This window comes from Balaenoptera borealis, assembly GCF_965194805.1.
Source record: "Balaenoptera borealis genome assembly, chromosome: 3".
NCBI classification, from domain to species: Eukaryota; Metazoa; Chordata; class Mammalia; order Artiodactyla; family Balaenopteridae; genus Balaenoptera; species Balaenoptera borealis.
Window position 1 is genome coordinate 138980605 of NC_138866.1, and position 19328 is coordinate 138999932.

At 39.3% G+C, this 19328-nt stretch overlaps 1 long non-coding RNA gene across 2 annotated transcripts in view; it reads left to right on the plus strand.

Moving 5' to 3' along the window:
- The window catches only part of LOC309627200, a 115130-nt gene that overhangs the window by 79440 nt on the left and 16362 nt on the right, over positions 1-19328 (plus strand). Inside the window, exons 3-4 of one of the 2 annotated variants that reach the window (XR_014243581.1) lie at positions 4403-4651; positions 12204-17385. This is a non-coding gene — a long non-coding RNA (uncharacterized lncRNA). Of the gene's footprint in view, positions 1-4402; positions 4652-12203; positions 17386-19328 lie in introns of those variants that run through there. The other variant, XR_014243580.1, reaches the window with a different exon arrangement.

Sequence of the window (19328 nt, forward strand, 5' to 3'; positions counted from 1 at the left end):
ACATCAGCAGCACAATGGTGGCACAGATGCAAACTGACACATTACACACGGTCCAGCTGCCCCGTCCACTCTCCTTGGACCCCTCCTCCTCCTCCTCCTCGGCCTTCTCCATCTTTCTCCAATGTGAGCTTTCACTTGTGCAAGGCCTAAACATACACTCTCATTCAATGGTCCTTCTATTACAGGTGCTTGATTTCATGTGCTTTCATACGCTCGCCTGCATGCAGGATATGAACCCTATATGAAAAATAAAAAAACAAATAAGCAAAACAAAGCCAGGACAGGATAAAAACCCAAACAAATCCCTTCTACTTTGTTGTCAGCTCCAAAAGAGCTGGACATGATCAACGTTTCCCATATCAAATATCTCGTCACCATCACAAACCCTTTTTACGTTGGGTGTACATGGCTTTCTTTATGAACTTGAACTCTAAGGAAATGTGACCTGTGAGTAACCAGTGCTGTCATTAGTGAGAACAGTTTTGGTTACATTTTGTACAAAAATAGCCATCTGAAAAGAAAGGTAAACTTCCACAATACCTGACAATACGCAATGCTTTCTTTTCTCCCAATTATTTTGGCAATAGCATACACTTCTTGGTTAAAAGCTTCCATTAAGAAGTTCCAGAATTTTTCCAGGAGGGTTGCTGTAGTGGGAACAATGGCAGTTTATAGTGGCAGTGTATATTATTCAGCAAAGCCCAGCAAAATGCATGAAAGGTATATGGAATGATCCCTTGGCTTGCCAAACAGTCCATTCGGTATAGTTTTCCTGTGAAAATATACATTTTACTGATTATGAAGAAACTCATTAGTACTTCCCGCACTACACTATGTTCTTAAAATATGGGAAACGGGGAAAAAAGGCTTTCTGTATTATGAAGCAGTAATTAAACTTTAATCTCTACCACTAGGGGGCGAAATGGAGTTCTTTTCTAAACTGACGGCTGGGCAATCAACCATCACATCATTGTAACATTGAAGGCACTTCAAAAAGACTCAGATGTTTAACTATTGTGCTAGTGATCATACATTCATATTGGGCTGCAGGCCAAAAGAGAAAAAAAAAAGCCAGAGAGTTGCAGCTGAACAGCTATAAAGTGGTGAATTTTACCTTAGAGCAAAACCGTCTTCAGTGACAAATTTCAAAAGCCATATGTATGCGATTTTCATGAAAAGCAGACGACCCTAAATTTCTTTGTTTAACTGGAAGCGATCTTCCTCACAGAACACGCAGGTTCTTTTCTGCAGTTTCCCTTGTTTATTGTGCTGTTACAAATTTCACTTTCCTTTCTAGTACTACAATCAGGATTCTAGAAATGCTGTTTAATGCCAACGGGTATTTCGTTAACATTGCCACCTCCAGCATCTTTAAGGATATCACCTCAGGTACAACGTCACTGATGGAGAACATTTAGAGTCTTCTGATAAAATAGCGTGTTTTTTTTCCCCATTTTAAATGAAACCCTCCAACCCAACCTTTTTTCTATGGTAAAAGCTCAAAGTTCCCATCAGGCTTTGCCAATACAGGACATTATGATTTCCCCCTCAAGTGGTTAAAACACTGAAAGTGATGAATCATTAGAATGTGAGCATTATTTCTCACAAAAACAGAACTTCGATTCCTAGGACCTGTTCATAGCATTTGCTTTTTAGGCTTGATAGCCAAATATTTCAAAGATACTCTGGCATATTAACACACCAAAACATAAGACATGGCAGGTTATCTAAATTAATAAACTAAAGGGATAGATTTGAGGTGATGGGTAAAGTCCACCTGTCAGCTAGACATTCAGAGAGTTTGCAAATTCCAATTCCAATACCTTTGGTTTTAAAAAGAGGCAAATTTAGCTCAATTCCTATTTTCACTAAACTGTAGTCCCAGGAAAGCTGGAAAAGTCCCAAGTGAAGTGTTGGTTTGGCATCTCCCCTGCCCCCACCTTGTTTCCAAAGCACAAGACAGTTTTGTAAATAGAGATAGTGCCGAAAGGAATCCCCTCTTCCCTTTTACATCAGGAGTGTTACTTGATACGTATCAATATTTCCTGTCAGCTCCAACAAAGCAAAATCTTGGGCCTTCTGGTCTCCTTAGATGGCTAAATATCGTTTGCTTAAGTCAGCGCGTTCCAGACCTTTTATGTGGCCTGACAGTTGATTGGGAGAAGGCCCACTAACTTTCTTAAAGTGTGCAGTCATCCGTTTGGCGGCCGGCTCCGGGGGTTCCACATGAAATCCTCTTTAGATAAATTCATACTTGCCCAGGGTGATTAGCCTTACAGCTTGGCTGGCTCACTTGTCTTTAAAAGCAGGACATTTGCGATCAATGTGAGCCTGAAGTTGTTTTCTACACCTTAACTACCTCTCCTGCAGTCCCCAAAGCTGGTGAAGGAAGATGCAACCAAAAAACAAAACAAAACAAAGAAAAAAAAAGAAAGAAAAGAGAAAGGAAAAAGAAAAAAGAAACTTTTTTTTTTCCTCCCCAAAGATGACAGGCTGAAGTTGACAACCTAATCCTTCAGGCTTGTCTTACTTACTGAAAGGCTCAAGTAATGTCAAAGGAACCATCTGATAACAGTCTTCATGCCAAACCTAACAGCTTTATTGCAACAAGAAACTTTCACATTAAATTTCCATGTGTTTTCTCTCCACACTCCTTAACTTCACGGCCCAACCTCCCTCTGTGTGTGTGTGTGTGTGTGTGTATGTGTTTTCCCAAAGAAAGATAAGGCTTCCCTGCTTCAAAAACCAGATAGAAATTGTTACAGAGGGCCAGCTGGGATATAGTCAAATTAGTGGATTATTATTACCTTGGGGATGTTGGAAATCAAGTTTGTTATTGGCAGTTCCTGTTTCTGTAAGAGTTGTTAAGAGCTAAAATTTAAAGGGTGTTGGTCAATCAACAGAATGTTATTTTCTTAAGTGGGGAACTGCTATTTGTCATTTTTACTTTGCTGCTGCTGCTGGATGACCTGCCACCAGGTTTACCTCTAATTCTAAACTCCCACTTTATTAGAAATAATGCCAGTCTTCACAGAAACATAAAGGACATTTTTCTTCACATCTAGACTTGTGGGCTAAGAGAGAAGGTAGGTGGATTAGGAGTCTCAGTCTGACTAAGAAATCTTTTAGAAAGTGGTATCGAATTGTTGAGCGTATTTGAAAATATAATAAATACAGACATTGTCATATAAATAAGAGCAGCTCATTCTTTGTGTATTCTTTGGATGTTATGGAGAGAATGTTTTCAGTAAAATACAGATCCTTCTGTGCTTACACTTTGTGACATTCTTGCTGGGACAGTTTTACATTTTGAAGCTAAGGAATTCATTGAAGAATTTTAAAGTCCATGTTTTCTTTTGTTTTGTTTTTGTTTCAGCTGAGGATGGTCTTACTTCTCCCTGTTCTGAAACCATTTTAAACAAAAACAAAAAAAATGACAACAACCTTGCAGGGAACTCAGAGTAAACAAACAGTCTTTTTCTGTTAAGTAAAATAGTTCCTTTAGGTAAGTTATTTTTCCAAGGAAATTACAGTATATCTCAATGTTGAATAGCTGGCTTTTTCTACCAGTCTGATTGATGTTTAGGAAAAAAACAGATTTTTGAAAATTAGCCTATTTTATAATTATGTGTCTAATTGGAACAGCGAAGTGTCTTCGTTAAAAATATTTTTTTAAAAAAGATCTCACTATTTCCTTCCAAACCTTCTCCAATTCAGTTGTGTTTACCCTCGGATCTGCATTATTGGTTAGGTGACTAGATTGATTAAGGACAGACAGGGATACAGATTTCCAGCTAAAGAAACTCTTATCAAGGGATTAATCAGCTGGTAAACTGAATTACAAACATATAAGCCAAAAAATGGTATGTTTTAGTAAGATCTTTCACAGTATATTCCTTAACTATTTTTGAAAACTACATTCACAAGTTACATCACATCTCTAATAAACTCTGCACCGTGAGCTGCAGAACCTTCCAAGATAGTCTGCGGAGTGTGTTGTATTTTCCACATTTCTATATTTAAAACAAATTCCCTGCCCACCCACCCCCTTGTTGAATTCAGGGAAACACAAATAACTCATAAGCTTTGCACTGAAATGAGTTTGTTTTGCTTTCATGCCTAGTACTGCTTTTGAAATTGTTCAGCAGTAAAGAAAAGCGAAGGCTGCTGGTATTAGCTTTAAACACCAGCTACAAACATATTGTCTTCCTATTTATTCTAGGTTTTATTTACCCCAAATCAAGGCACAATATATTTATTTATAATGAGTTTTATAATGGGTTTATTTCACATATGATATCTGAAATATCATACATATGAAACAAACCCATTCTAAAGAGAACTCAAAGTATAAGAAAACTAAGAATTCTGACTTTGGTGTTTTGCTATGTCCATTTTGCAGATGGGGAAACTGAGACAAGATCTTGGCCAGAAGATTACTCATCATGTGCATTAATAGCAAAAGCAGCTAGAAGACTGGTAGATTTTACCATCAGGAAACATGCACAAATACCACCATTCCCAGAAAGCCCATCCAAGCTGTTTTGTCAAAGGTGTGTCTGGGAGGTGGTGGCTGGAAAAGATAAATGCAAACTGAATCTGGGGGGCATCTCTTCGTGAGGAGCAGGAGGAAAAAAATAGTCATGCACAGGTATGTTCCTATTTTAAAAGAAACCCCGTCCGAGGCACAGAACTTGCCTGCTTCTCTGAAGAAACAAGGCGGATTATTTCAGCTCTCTAGGGCTTGGAAAGTGTGTTTGCAAGAGCACCCTCATAGCTGCAATAATAAACATCTCCAGCTGCAAGAGCTCTGCTAAACAAGCCTGGGCAACACAGTCCAAATTCCTTTCCTTTGACCATCTTAGATGTCCCCTGCAAGAGGCAAGTCAGGGAGCCGGCCCTGGAAGGGTCCTTCCAGCCCCGCACAGCCCTGCGCTTCCCCAGAAACACACGGCCTCCCCCAGCCCGCCTCTCCACTTTTGTTTTATTTACGAATATGTTGCCAGAATTCCAATGAGTTATCTATTCTGTGGCCCCGTCAATTTTCCCACCGAGGCCTTGTCGCCGGCTGACTCAGGGTCCAGTCGCAACAGTGAGAAGAAAAGACCAGAGCAAAAGAATTCTTTTCAACTTTTTTTTTTTTTTTTTTTGGGTTTCACTCATTTCTCTCTCTGCTTCCCCCCAGCCTTCTTGAGCTCCTTTACCCCTTTCTGTTACAAGATCGCTCAAATTGAAGCCCTGGAGGATCCTATAGGGAATGCATAGGATCCCTGGGAGAAAAAAGCCCCCAACAAGCTATCCACCAGATGTATAACGTTATATGGTCAAACTGGCAAACACAAAAGCCGAAAAACAAAAGGCGTGAATTAGGGAGAGGCATTCAAAGGCGTGTTTTCAAAACAGCCCGGCCAAGAGCCTGGATCCCCCTCCTGAGACTAAATGCTTGAAAGAAAAGGTGCTAAAGAAAGAAAGGAAAAGAAAAAAAAAAAAGCCCATTTCTTCTAATTAGCTGAGGCCTAACAGGCACTGAATTTCGCAACTAGTTTTCATCAAGGGGGTTGTGGCTAGTGAAACTGAAAAAATGTGCTTTTGAAACCTGTGATGGAGGCCTTCCTTGGACCCAAGCTAGATTCAGTCCTCGGGCTTTTTTTTTTCCCCGTGCCTGGCTTTTTGGGTCCTGCCTTGCTTCCTAGGTCCATCCCACTTTCACACCTTTCCCCCAAAGTACAAATATTATTTAGGTTTAAAAAGAGAGCAGGAGAAAAAGCCACAATGGTGTTCCCACCCCTCCTTTCTGTCTCGTTGGAAGGGGGCTTCTCCACACCAGCAACAGCCCTCTGAGTCGCTATGAATCTCATTCCAAAGCACCGCCAGCAGCCAAGGGGGAAAAGGTGGCACTGCAGACCGAGGGCATGTGTGTGTTTTCCGTAAATGCTGGGATTAAGATGAAAAACTCTCCACCACTGTGAATTTAGATATTTGGAGAATGATCTCTCACTGTGAGTTTTTTCCAATGCAGCAAGGCAGTGTTCAAGACAGCAAAGTGGATTGCCCAGCCTTGCAAAAGGACAGAGGCAGACAATTTGAATTTTTAGAACATTCTTACTGAAAGGGGACACAACGGTGTCGTGGCCAGAGACTGATTGGTCTTCCGCTGTCTGACAGATTATGAACTTGCATTCTTCAATGTCATGTCTAAGAAGAAAATAAAACAGAACTCGTGGGTGAGAGTTGGTGGGCAGCCCGAGTTTTGCAGGGAGGCAACTTTAATTGCCACACTGTCTGGCTTGGATGCCTGTGGTCCTGCGTGGTGTGTTTTAATAGCAAACACTTGTTCTAATGAATTAGCCTTATTAGGGGCTTCTCATATTCTTTCATAAAGAGCAGAGCTATTCTGAACTTCTGAATGCAACAGTCTCTTGATATTCTCACACAGATAGCTGTATGTGGGATTGCATTTCCTCCCCTGTATTTTCATAAGGCTCATATATTTTTTTTCATGGCAGAAGAGTGAGAGGCAAAAAGATAAGAAAAGTACTGGGCTTGCAGGTACAGGCCATACACCCAGGACCATCAAAGACACTTGCAAACTCGCTGAAAATGTATTTGCATTTCCAGCTGAACAATCTGGATTTTAGTCACCTCCTGCATATTTTTTGGATACCCTCGTGGCATTGGATAAAACACATTCATTAGCTTTGATTAACCTTCTTTAAGTAGAGTTAAAAACCTGCTGTAGGCAGCTCAGCTACCAATGCAGCTTTAAGATACTTTATCATGTTTAAGACCCAATTACTGTTGCAGTGAATAAGAATAAAACATCACAATAAAATGTGGAACAAACAGCCACTCTAACATGCACGGCAAATAATCATTAATTTATAACAGCAACTTTCCCATTTCTATGGTTCGTCTGATGGCTGAACTTAATTCAGGTTGAGTACTTTGGAATCTGATGCTCATAGAAGAAACTAGTTCCCCTGCCTCATTGATGTTGACTTTTGTTTTTTTTTTTCTTCTGTCTTACTGCTTGAGTTTGGAGTCTCAGCAGGCTCTTTTAAAAAGTTGAAAAGAAAACAGACAGAAAAGGGGAAACTAAATCTAAAACGGATTCTGTAGAACTAGGTCTGTATGTGAGAGAGCAGACTGAAGTGTGATGGGACTTCAGAAATTGAGAACAATTTGTCAACAATTGGAAACATTTAAATATTAAATGTTAGAAAATTTAAATATTAAACACCGGCCAGTAAAATCAGCACTGAGCTATTTAAAAAAGTTATTTCTATAGGATCTGCTAACTTTTGAAGAGCGATGGCAAGGTCCATTTTGTGCACTTTGTGTAGAAAGAAACAGAGCTAGAGCATAACTCCAGCACACAATGAGTTAATTTTGGACAGGATTTGACTGAACCGGGAATAATGAACAGTGAGATACTGCAGCTTTCAGGCAAAACAGAGTAACAACAATTAAAAAAGAGAGAGAGGGAATAAAGGGGGGAAACAATCTCCAGTCAGTTAAATAACAAGAGCAGTCCAGTGTTTGAAACAGATAAAGCAGAGGCCACCAGGAACGCTGCTGTTCCCATTGCTTGCTTTGTGCCTGGATGTGGAAAGCCTACAACATTTGTGAGCCAACTGACTGCGGGTTTCTTCTCATCTGCTTTAAAATATTTGGTGTTGTCGTATTTCCATAATAACCACAACCACACTCTCCCCTCCGAAAATTCCCCCACAACAGCAGATGTGTGTTCTAAAAGGAAATGGAGACACTGATATAATCAGACACTAGTTAGAGCGCTTTCATACTAAATTCTCCAGCAAATTCCCAGCAACAAAAAAACTCTCCACCACTGATGGAATTAATCTAAGATCCTTGATTATTTGAAGTTCTAGAAGTTTTCATTTTGCATTTTGTTGGTGAATGTATAGGGCTTTATTTATCAAACTGCAGCGTAATTTTCCCTTCAGTTTGAGGCTGTGATTGTGAAACAAATAAACTGAAACTTACGGGCCTGTTCTCTCCAAATTTAGTTCCATTATCACTTCAAGAATGCACACTACTTGATGATACAAAATAGGTGTATGTAGCTGGTTATTTAGTTGCTAAATCAGCAGTATGTTGGGTCTTTTATTGTCAGGTGTGTGTGTGAATTATAGGGCAGCAATACATCTTCCAAGTATTTAAGATTTTCCATTTTAAAGTGAGAAAATATGAATGAAGTTTTGCAAAGGCTTAAATAAAAATAAGACATTTTAAATAAGGGCACACTTGAAAATAAGTTGGGATGGGGTAGTAGTGGTTTTTAAAATACCATATTTTATCAATATTATACTTCCATCATAGCTATGGCTTTCTGGTATGTATCAATATGCACTTAAAGTATATTATGTGTCCTACAGATACTCTCGAGCATAAAAGAACATGAAATATATTTGACTGCTTTTGGCAGGAAATAATTTTGGCCATAGTGCTGTAGCCGCTGTGTTTGACTTAGAATAGTTTAGTCAATCTTCTTCCTCTGAACATATTCTTAGAATATGTCCACCTCACTGAACTGTAGTTGGGGGAGGAAAGAAGAATTGAATTAAAAAAAAATTATTTATGGTGAGTATCTCTTTGGCTTCCTGCCTCTATATCCTTCTAACCTTAGAAGCTGGAACCACTTAACCCCAACCTACAGGTCCAGGCCTGAGATGACTCTGGAAATCATCCTGACCCTGGGCCGGGGGAATTCAGGGAGCTGTAGACCAGAAGTTCATCAGCCAGGCATGAAGTCCCCTTGGCTGCTGGACAAAATCTATTCCCCATTCCTAGAGGACAGGTTCCAGGCTTATTCCACAGGACAAACCTTTAACTCTTAGCCTCGTTGAATATACTTCCTCCTGCCCATGAGTCCCAGTTCAGCTCATTGCCTTGCTCTCTATATGGTACCCCTGTTCTGAGCACCATTGAATAAGTTCTCCCAGAGCCTGGCATGCTTTCCCGTAACTCTAGTGCTCAAGACTAGAGTTCAAACTGGCTTTGCTGTACTTCCTAAATGCTGTTTGCTCTCTGTCTTAGACATCTCTCCACACCTGTTGCCAGACCTCCCTGAAGCCTTACTTTGCCTTCCTGCTTTGGTAGGAACCAGTGAACTACTCTTGGACCTTTCTAGAGGTCTAAACTTTTTAAGGATCTGTTCCTTCCTAGATCAGCATCTGCTACCCTGTCGGAACCCCAGGTTCTGGCCAATTCTGCACTGTCCGGCCTCTCTCATAACTGGAGAGAGTTCCTAGCACAGAACATAAAGAAAGATGAAAAGACAGTGGCAGGAATCTTCAAGAATCTTCCTTACATGTCTCCCTTGTCCTAATTACCTTCAGATATCTGAATATCTTCTAAATTCTTAATCCCTTTGTAATTGTCCAGACTCCACTTTGAACACTAATCATTATGTCCACCAAAACTGTGGGAATTTTGTCTCCAGCATTCCAGTATAATCCAAATGCCAGCTCTGCAGAAAACGTGTATAATCCATGGCTTCAAACAAGGAGCATCAATGTACTTTATACAAAATCAGTAGCCATCTGTAGCCATCAGTGAGAGATGTTGGCAGGCTAGCTAATTTCAAAAGGAGGCAGCCACTCAGGTCTGGGGGTTGAGAGTTATCAGGAGAGGGGAGAAGCCCATCCTTGAGACTCCTTTGTCTAATCAAAGAGGTAAGACTCACAGCATGTGCCCACGAGACAGACCATACTGGGCTCCTAACATGCTACCTCCTCATTCTTAATGTGGAGCAGACCATGAAGCTTTTTTAGCAAGTGGTGACATTATAAGACCCACCAAGATGGTGTCAGTTTCTACCTGCCAGAATAATTGCCTCCTAATAATTGCCCTTTGATACATATCCATGTGTCATCTCGGATAACTGACAGCTGAGTAATGATGGGAAAGGTGATTTGAATAGAATAGCTTTTCCTTGCAAATTTTCATCTTAGAACTTTTAAATCAATGGTTCTCAAGACTGACTACAATTAGAATCACTTGGGAAACTTAAGAAACAGAAACAAGCAAACAAAAATACATAGATGCCCAAGTTCCACACCAAAGGATTGGGTTCAACTGGTCTGGGGTTGGGATAGTCATGTAAATTTGATTTAGAGAAGTTCAGGGATTCTTTCTGTTTCCACAAGATTGAGAGCAGTACTTTACATCTTCAGAAAGCGGAATATGAGCAAGCTATTGCTCTGCTGAACAATGTAAAACCCCAAATGATTATTGACTTTCATCATCACCGAAACTCAGTTTTCCATGCTTCTAAGACCAACACCTTCTCCAGACAGCTGACAGAGGACACGATAGTCTTGCCAACCTACACACACCCTTCTCCAAGGACCTACACTGTATAGTTAAGGCACAAGTACGACTTTGTGGACCTTTAAAACAAAGGACCCTTTCCTTAAATCCCAACTAACCCTTGCCTAACCACCTCCCTGATTTTTCCAATCCTGGCTCTTTCTTTCCAGATCGCTAGAGCCTGATTTGTTCATTCAAAACGGAAACCCATCCTGTCCCTCTCCTGTTACTGTACTGTCTGCTTGTATTCCTGGAGAAGCTGCAGAAATATCCTGCTGTTGATACTGCTGGTGATCAGGCCCAGAGTCAGAGTTCGGGCAAAGCTTTCAGTTCGCTTCAAGCTTTAGAAACTGCTTCCTATGCCAGCATCCTTATTTTTTTCTTTCCCAGTTACAACATCCCCTGGTGGAGGGACAAGCTTTGTCTTCTTCCCTGCTACCAGATTCAGCCCCAGTCTTTGGAACCTTGATTCTAGGTCTTGGTAAGCCAGGAAACCAATAAAGGCTTATTATTCATTAGTAAGCTCTAGATATGAAAATGAAATCCCCCAGAAAAAACAAATTTTTCACTAATTAGCTCTTTACTGTCCCCCGCCCCAAGTCATTCTCTAATGAGAAGGAAATACAGCCCTTGGCTGCCAGCTCACTGAGTCTGTAGCTGTATAAGAACCGGAGACTTCTTATAAATTCATGGGCTCTGACAATATCTAAGAGTGGCACGGCACCTTGCAATTTAGATAACATTTTTACGCACATTATCTCATTTAATCTTCACAAGAAAGTGGCTGATTCTCGTATACAAAAATAAAAAGAGTGGGCACAACACTTAACTACAAAGCATTGTTGAGAGGATGAAATAAGGTGACAGTGAGGTACCATACAGATACTCCGTAGATACCTTTTTCCTTCCTCCCTGGAATGTACCCATTGCTTATACAATGCTAACCTGTACAAGGTAGTTGCCACATTATATTTTTTTTTCCTCTCTTTTGGTATAAATAGTGTACAAAGTAGGAAGATGGGCTAGGTGACTCTTAAGGTCTCTCCTAGTTCTTTGTTAAGATTCTTTATTAATTACCTAAGCATACATAAGGACATTTCTAAATTATTTTTTCCCTGGGAGATTGCATGTTTTTAACTATATCACTGATCAAAAAAATGTAATTTGATGTTAGACCTCAGTACAGGGTAGTGTTCAAGGATTCTTCTCTTCTGTTTCAAGTTTTCAAGTGGTTTTCTTGAGCTGGTACACAATCACTGCTCTAGTCCTGTATGTAAAGAGTGTACCTTTAAGGTAACCTGTGTCCCATTGCTATTTTGTTTCTTAGAAATTATTATGAGATTACATGGCTTCATTAAGGTTTCCATAATTTCTTAGGCTTGATGACTCATTCACAAAAATGAAGAACAGAACTTCAAAACCAGAACTCATTAACCAGAATTATGAAAATCATAACTGATTATGGTGTGTGGAAATCCGTTCCTGATAAATGTATGAAATTCCAATATGAAGGAAGGGGGTACCAATTCATTGTGTCACCCAGGGATCACATCGGAGAGAGATCCATCCTCACTCCTGAAGCCAAGGTTTAAAGTTCCAGACTCTTTACTAATTGCAGGCAATCAATAATATTGGTCTGAACAATTCACTCATTCATTTAATAAATATGAAAGCAACAACCATCTTGTGCCCTGTTTTGTGCACTGTGGGCTCAGCAGGGAACAAACCATGAGTTTCCAAACTGAACTATTGGGTTTCCCTATTTTAACCAGGAGCTGGTCAAGTTTTTCAAGAACTATGGTAGGTGACAAAAATGATTTGTGATTTTTCTGATAATATCCAAATCCATGGTGCTGTTTATGTTTTAGACAAATGACAGCAAAAGTGAATCAAATGATACATTTGTCCCTGGGAAATCCCATTGCCATTACTGATGGTCATCGCTGGAATCTGCATACAGAGGCAGCTCTCTACAGATGACTGAGACAGAGCTAGCACGTGATGTGTTTGGGCACACGATGGAGAAAGGCCATGAAGACCCTGCTTGATTTCCCTTTGGTGCTTATGCAGAAACATCAAGGTTATAAAAGCTTCAAATAATCTCCCCCAACCCCGTCTTCTATTCCATTCCCTAATTTTTATGAAATGACATTTAACATTTTGACTTTGCTTAAAATAAGGAGATTTTTGCTTTTGTTTTTGCTTATTCTTTTAAAATAAGCCTAACTTTGATCCAGTCAATAAAAGTCAACCACAGAGCAGATAAAAATAAGTGTCTGAAGGTATGGTATGTTTCTCAGACTCTGGAAGTGACTTGAATTAGATTCAAGAAGGCAATGTACTCTTTCTTGTTCTGATATAAACCAACAAATAAACAATTTGAAAAGCTCAGTTCTGCAGACATGAGACATCTGGATACTCTAAAAAAGAAGCCACATTCTTGGCAGTGTGTCCAAACTTAGGATCCAAATCTTCTGAAGTTCACACATCACCCTTGTGACAAAATGCTGTCCTGTCATGATGTGTCTCCATAATGTCATGTCAACATTGTCTGTTCTGCAGAACATCTCGTTTAAAAGTTGACGACCTAAGGGGAAATGTAGTTTTATATCCCATAAGGCCCCAAAATTTGATCCTATTTGTTCATTATGCACAGAAGGTACTCTATGTAATATGCAGCTCATGATGAGAATGCTTGAAAAGGTCATTGGCTTAGTTCAAATAAACAAAACACATTCTCTATAACTTTCTGGCATGCTAGTCAGAGATTTAGAGCAGTGAGAACACTGTTGAGTGTAATGAAAAAATCATAAGGCCAGTTTGGTTAGGTTTAGGGTAAGACTATTTTTAGTATCCTGAAAAATTGCTGGAAAGAAGGGAGTGGTTTGTAAAGTAAAATAAATAAAAACTGGCCATGATGTCATGTTTTCAAATAGGCAGTGATTAATTATTTTAAATGAGAGTCACCTTTAAGTCAGTTGTACCCTTTTCAGGTCTAATTGGTAGAAACCACTGTCATCCTGAGACCCTGGTTCTACTGTTCTTTCTGTCACTTGAGACTTGGTGGCAACAGAAGGAGAAAAGAGGCTTTTCATGCTTTAGAGAAATTTCCCAAAGCCTCATGCTGAGAGAGGAAAAGCAATCAAAATATTATTTAAGGAGATTTCTTATTTTAAAAGCCCTTAAACCTTGTATTCAATAGATCTGTATTTTATATTTTTGAAAGACCTACTATGTGCTCAGCTCTTTGCACATATTTTTAATTTAGTCCTCCCAATAATTCTAAATCTATACCAAATACAGTGTAAACTACTATATTCATGAGAAAAAACTGAGTTGCAGGGCTTAAATAACTCCCCCAAAGTCAGAATTAAGCCCCAGAACAGCTTTTTTTTCCCAAAGCTCAGTCTTTTGACTACCCATAATGCTTCTTAATAATGAATGAAAGCAAGGAGTCCCAAGATGCCCCCAGAAGAATTTCAAGTCTTGTAACTGCCAACCAACTGAATGGTGACATTAAATTATTTTTCAAGTATGGCTTCACCAGGTGCTGAGTTCATGGACTCAAAAAGAAATCAGGTGTGAAAAGAAATACTGGGTATGTTTGCAGTGGGCTTTAGCTAAAGAGCACCTTGAAAAAGCTGATGGTTTTTCAAGGCCAACTGCTAGATTTATGGGGAAGGGCTTGCCTAACAAACTTGTGAAAGTTCCCTGCAGGTATTATAGCATGCTCAGCCAGGAAACACACTGCATTCTGTACCCCATCAAAGAAAAGCATTTGATAAGACTTCATATCAAAGTGTACTTCTTGCAGTAAGAAGTCAGGCTGTGGTGAGACTTGGAGACCAAATCGGGGCTCAGAAGGAGCCAACATGAGATGCCTTCTCCAGCTTGAAAGAATCTTCCAGCAGGGCAGCCCAGGGGACTGCTTTCCAAAGCTCTCCTGTTTACATAAGTAGTCAAGGACTTGGGGAACAAAAATGCCAAAATGAAGATTCAAAGGGTAAGAAGATCACCCAGCTGTGACATAAGAAGTCACCTCTCTGTATTTATGGTATTGTCTCTTGTTGCAAATGGTGTTGTGGGTGTGAGGTGGACCACAACTTCCCCTGGGGGTGCACAAAGCCTCCTCAAATGCCTATGCTCTTCTAATGGAAGTGGAGACTAAGAAAAAAATAAACCAGAAAACCTCTCCAGAATTCTACTGATTACAGACTAGACAAAACATCGAGTGAAATGCTAACTTAGAGGTTTAAAGAGAATAAGTGGTGCTTTTCTAACCTATCGATGACATATGGAATAAAAATAATTTAAACTTATAAATAATGAATGTTGATCTCTATTGTATTAATTGTCCTTAACCAAAGATTTTGCCCACGTCATATGTTGGAGTAAAACAAACGAATAAACCGACAACATACACACACACATCCCAAGTAAGATAATATTAAAAGTTTGGGGGAAACATAATTATACTTATCAAAAAAGTGTTGATGCAATGGCCTATTAGTTTCAGAATATAAAGTTGATCTCATGTGTTGAAAAACCTAGAGCTTATTTTTTTTAGCCCTTTCAAATAATGGCAACTTGAAGCATACTTGGCTTTGTATAAGATAAATGTGACATTGACCAGATCATATTTGCATATAGTCATACATATGCATGTATTGTCATACATAAGCATATATTTATGTGTTTATATTGATGATGCAATTTGTAAAATGCTGTCACACCTCTTGTCCCAATGATCTTCTCATCAAACATATGAAGTGCTTATCCTCCAACTTCTCTAGGCAGATTTCAAAAATATCCTGACTATCTCCAAAATGCTAAGTTTATACCTCAGTTAAAAATCTTAGGAAACTCCCGAAATGAAGTTTCTCATATGCATGTGAGAAACTGTGTTCTCACCATATTTGTATTCCTGGGTCATGCCTGCTCCATACAGACTCCTGGGTTCCACTAGAGAGACCCCAAGATAGTGAGTTTCCAGCTAGAGAACATGAGGATTTTTAGGCATTTGGGCAATACTGATGCACCCAATACCTATCCTGGCATCTGGGAAACATTTTGCAGGCTGCCCCATCTCCAGTGCCTTGAACATCATGTGCCTCATTGAAACTCCTGCAAGATTTTTGAAGGGCCGTATACAAAAGGCACTCCAAAAATGGCAGTTAGGAAATGGTAGGCTTAGGACTTGAACTCAGGTCTTGAATTCAGGAATTGAACCTGGGTCTGTTTTGTGTTCTCAATATTAGGGTATTAAATCTTTCCTTTTACTCAGTGAAGATTTCCAATCTGCCCTTGATTCTTGTGTTCAGGCATTTGAATTGGGGGTGGGGTAGGGTAGAGGGACACAAAAACAATTTAACCATATGATTTCACTTTGGCATTTTAATCTCTCTTCTGCTTTTTGAGCCTGAATTACATTGCCCCAAAGAAATAGATTAAATTCACCAAGCATTTACTACTGCTCACCTACTCTATGCAAGGAACAGCTGCAAAAAAAGAGTAGCTGTCACAAACTATTCTGCCTGTTTATTCATTGCAGGCCTGAGTATGTCATAGTTCCTGAACTTCTTCTGCTTTAAATAAAACCATGGAAAGAGCAATGAGCTCCAGGGTTAGGGGACACGTTTTCAAACTTAGGACAAATGGGAGTCCAGAGGAGAACACCTTAATATACCTTTCGGAACTGATTAGCTTGTCTGTTCTTGAAAACCAGTTAACTTTTCTTTCTGTGATCTACATGATGGAAAGTGGGTACATTTGATCAATTTCAGCTAATTCATATCAATCCAAAAAGATTTCAGTTGATTTGACTTGCCACAGTTCAACTTTATCACCAAGACAGATAGCATGGACATGGAGGTGCCATCCCTACTTTGCCCTGATGACACAACATCCACATTTTCCAGAAAATCAGTCTCACTATATTTTTCAGTCTTGCTCCATTTCATCTCCAGTTGTGTAGACCCAGCCTTAATGTATCTAAACCAAATGAGGTGTGATTTCTCTCCCAATAGGACTCAGCACTTTAAATATCTCTAAAGAACTGGGAAAAGTGTGATTTTTGTTTTTACATCCAGAAAGAAAAAAATAAGACAGTGGAGGTGTCTTTCAAACCACTGCTCAAATTGGAGGATCAGCTGAACAAGTCTATGGAGAGAATACTTAGTCAACTATATCATTTCTCCTACTGTTTACTATCCGAAAGAATGAATCAATTAAATATTAAGTTAACACAGTTCATGAAGACTATTTTATAAAAATGATTATGAACTTTAGAAAAGAGACCTGCTTAATGAGTACTTATACTATAAAGTTCATATTTGGACATTGTCCGTTTATTTTTTAGTAATCTGAAACATTTAACTTAAACTTCATTTCTCATTTCTGCCCAAACGAGAAGAATCAAAAATACCATGAAGGCGCATGAAATTTCCAGCTCACATTTCCAGTCTCCAGAGGTTTGAAAAACTTCATCTATCTATTTGAATGTCTTGGTCATGATCCAAATGGAATTTGAACTTTAGATATTTGAGACTGACCCACCACTGTTTTAAGTCCAAATTGGCCACAGAGAACCCTATGGACTATTAGCTCATTGTTTATTCTTGTAAATTATAAATATTTTTAAAATCCCAAGTTCTGAAGTTAGAAGGGACATTTTATATCTGTCAGCCATTGTCACTTTTTTTCTCTCCTGTTTTGGGTGTTGGCCGTATATCTGAAAGTTGAGTGGGTAAAACAATCAGTAGTATTGACAGGATGATGTATTCTTGTCTTAAACCACATTTCTCAGCCCTTTCAGTTCTCAGGAGACAATGGGAAATGTACTTATCAAAACTCTATTCTAAAGATCTCATTGTTCCAAATATTTAGTTTAAGTCAAATCATGACTCCATATGCCCAGTGAAATAAAATTTTACTTTCTCAAGGTATGATGGAAAGGCTATATATCATATACATGTCTCCCTCTCTTCCTCTTAGGATATTGTTATTACAGCAAAGCAATATAACTGTGCATAATTCCATATATATATATATATATATATATATATATATATTATATGCATAGATAATATGGAGGGAAGAGAGATATCCAAGTCGTAAAAACAACTCACACAGAGTAAGAATTTCATAGAGGTATGCTCAAGCTGAAGTCCCTTTGTTTCTACTGCCTGGTCCTCATCTTCAATGTCCACACCCTTCCTTTCTCATGGTTACACCTTTCCCTTCTTCAAATCTGCTTCTTTTAGCAAAGCGTTTTTGACAATCCCAACATGGAATTCTTTCTTCTTAATGTCTTAGCCTGTAAGGGTTGGAACCATGCCTTGCTGGTTATTCCATTTATAACTGTTTTTTTCATCAGTAGTTTTTGCATAATGATAATAGATACACCCAACTATTTAATCATGCTAAGCGCTTGGACAAACATTATCCCATAGATTTTTATAACTGCTCTGTGAGATACACAAAACAGGTAATATTGTCTCTATTCTTCATCTAAGAACATAGTGACCTTGGAGAGGTTGGCACAAATTTCCATAACTGATTTGTGAAGACTCAAGAATCCAAGCCTAGTGTGTGGATCCAACAGAAAGCTCTTGCCGGTCCCCTCTCAGGAGCTGCAGCAGGGATGTGAGGGTGTAGTAGGGATTCAGTGCACTTGGGATGATCACTTGCCTGAATGCCCAAATGAACATACACTTACATTTTTAAATGCTTGAGTCATTGAAAGTGTATGCATATCCCAAAGCATAAACTTACTTAGAATCATGCATGTTGTCTAGAATAAGAAAGAAATAGAACAAGGAAGTATAAAATTACAACAGATCCATCCTGGTTCTCTGCATTTCCTCAGTGACCCATGTTGTTCGACTTTCCTATATGCTATTGTTAAGCAGAGAGGAAGTTTCTTCTTACACCAGAGGTAGCAAGGATAAGAGCCATAGGAAACAAAACATTCTTCAGGAGAGCCAAGCTTGGGCCAAGGAAGAGGGAGTTGAAAGTGGGCAAAAGAAATTCTACTTCACCTGTATTTCGGGTGTGCAAAGCCCTCAGTCTAGAAGAATAAGACTTATTGCTGCTCAGGCTTAAGGGACATACCACCTTTACATTATTTTCAGTGCAAAATACACTAAGAACAATGTGACAGATCATAACACTCTAAGAAAAGAAAGAACAAGATCTAAGTTGTTTCCAGGCTGCCTCTTGACAGATTCACCAGGGAAAGAAGAGGGGAAGTGACTCTTGCCTTAGCCTGTTGGTGAAAGATCACAAGGTTGGCCTGGATACTATAAAGCTGAGCAAGCTCCATTCCAGCAGAAACAAATCTTTGCCATGTCATGGTTGCCATCGGATATCTTTAGTTTGAGTTTTTGATCCAATTTTCACAGCCAAAATAGCTCTATGCACCTCTGCTTGCTCTTTAAGACCCTCTAACCCTGCCTCTTAAAGGGTCTCTCTGTCCTGGGCCAGATTTGCAGAGATTCAGTTAAAAATCACAAGTAGCTGCTAAGGTCCAATTATCTCTTTACCAAGTGTTAGAAAGCATATAAAATTTAAATTTCCTCAATCACTAGGCACTTAGGCATCCAAAGGTTTAAAAGAATCAAATGACAGGAGTTCTGACCTTCAGTGTAAGGGGGGAAATAGTTCCAAGAAGTCACGTGGTCAATACAGTGATGGTAAAAACTCCACTGCCACGTAAAAGATAAGAGAACGATGTTCAGATCTTATCTTTGGGAACTTCATATATTTATGAGTGTTTATTTCATTAGGCCATTACAAGGGACAGAAAAAGGGCGCTTTTTATGGGTTGAAAAATTCCCACAAGACTCACAAACTCAGAAATTAGAAATGGAAAGACCATGTTGGGTTATGCAGGGCCAGTTCCCCTTGGCTTGGTCTCCCTGTTTCATCCCTTGCCTGAGTTTTATACAAACCAGTCTGACTCAAGCAGAGGGAATTCTCCCTCTTCCCTTGAG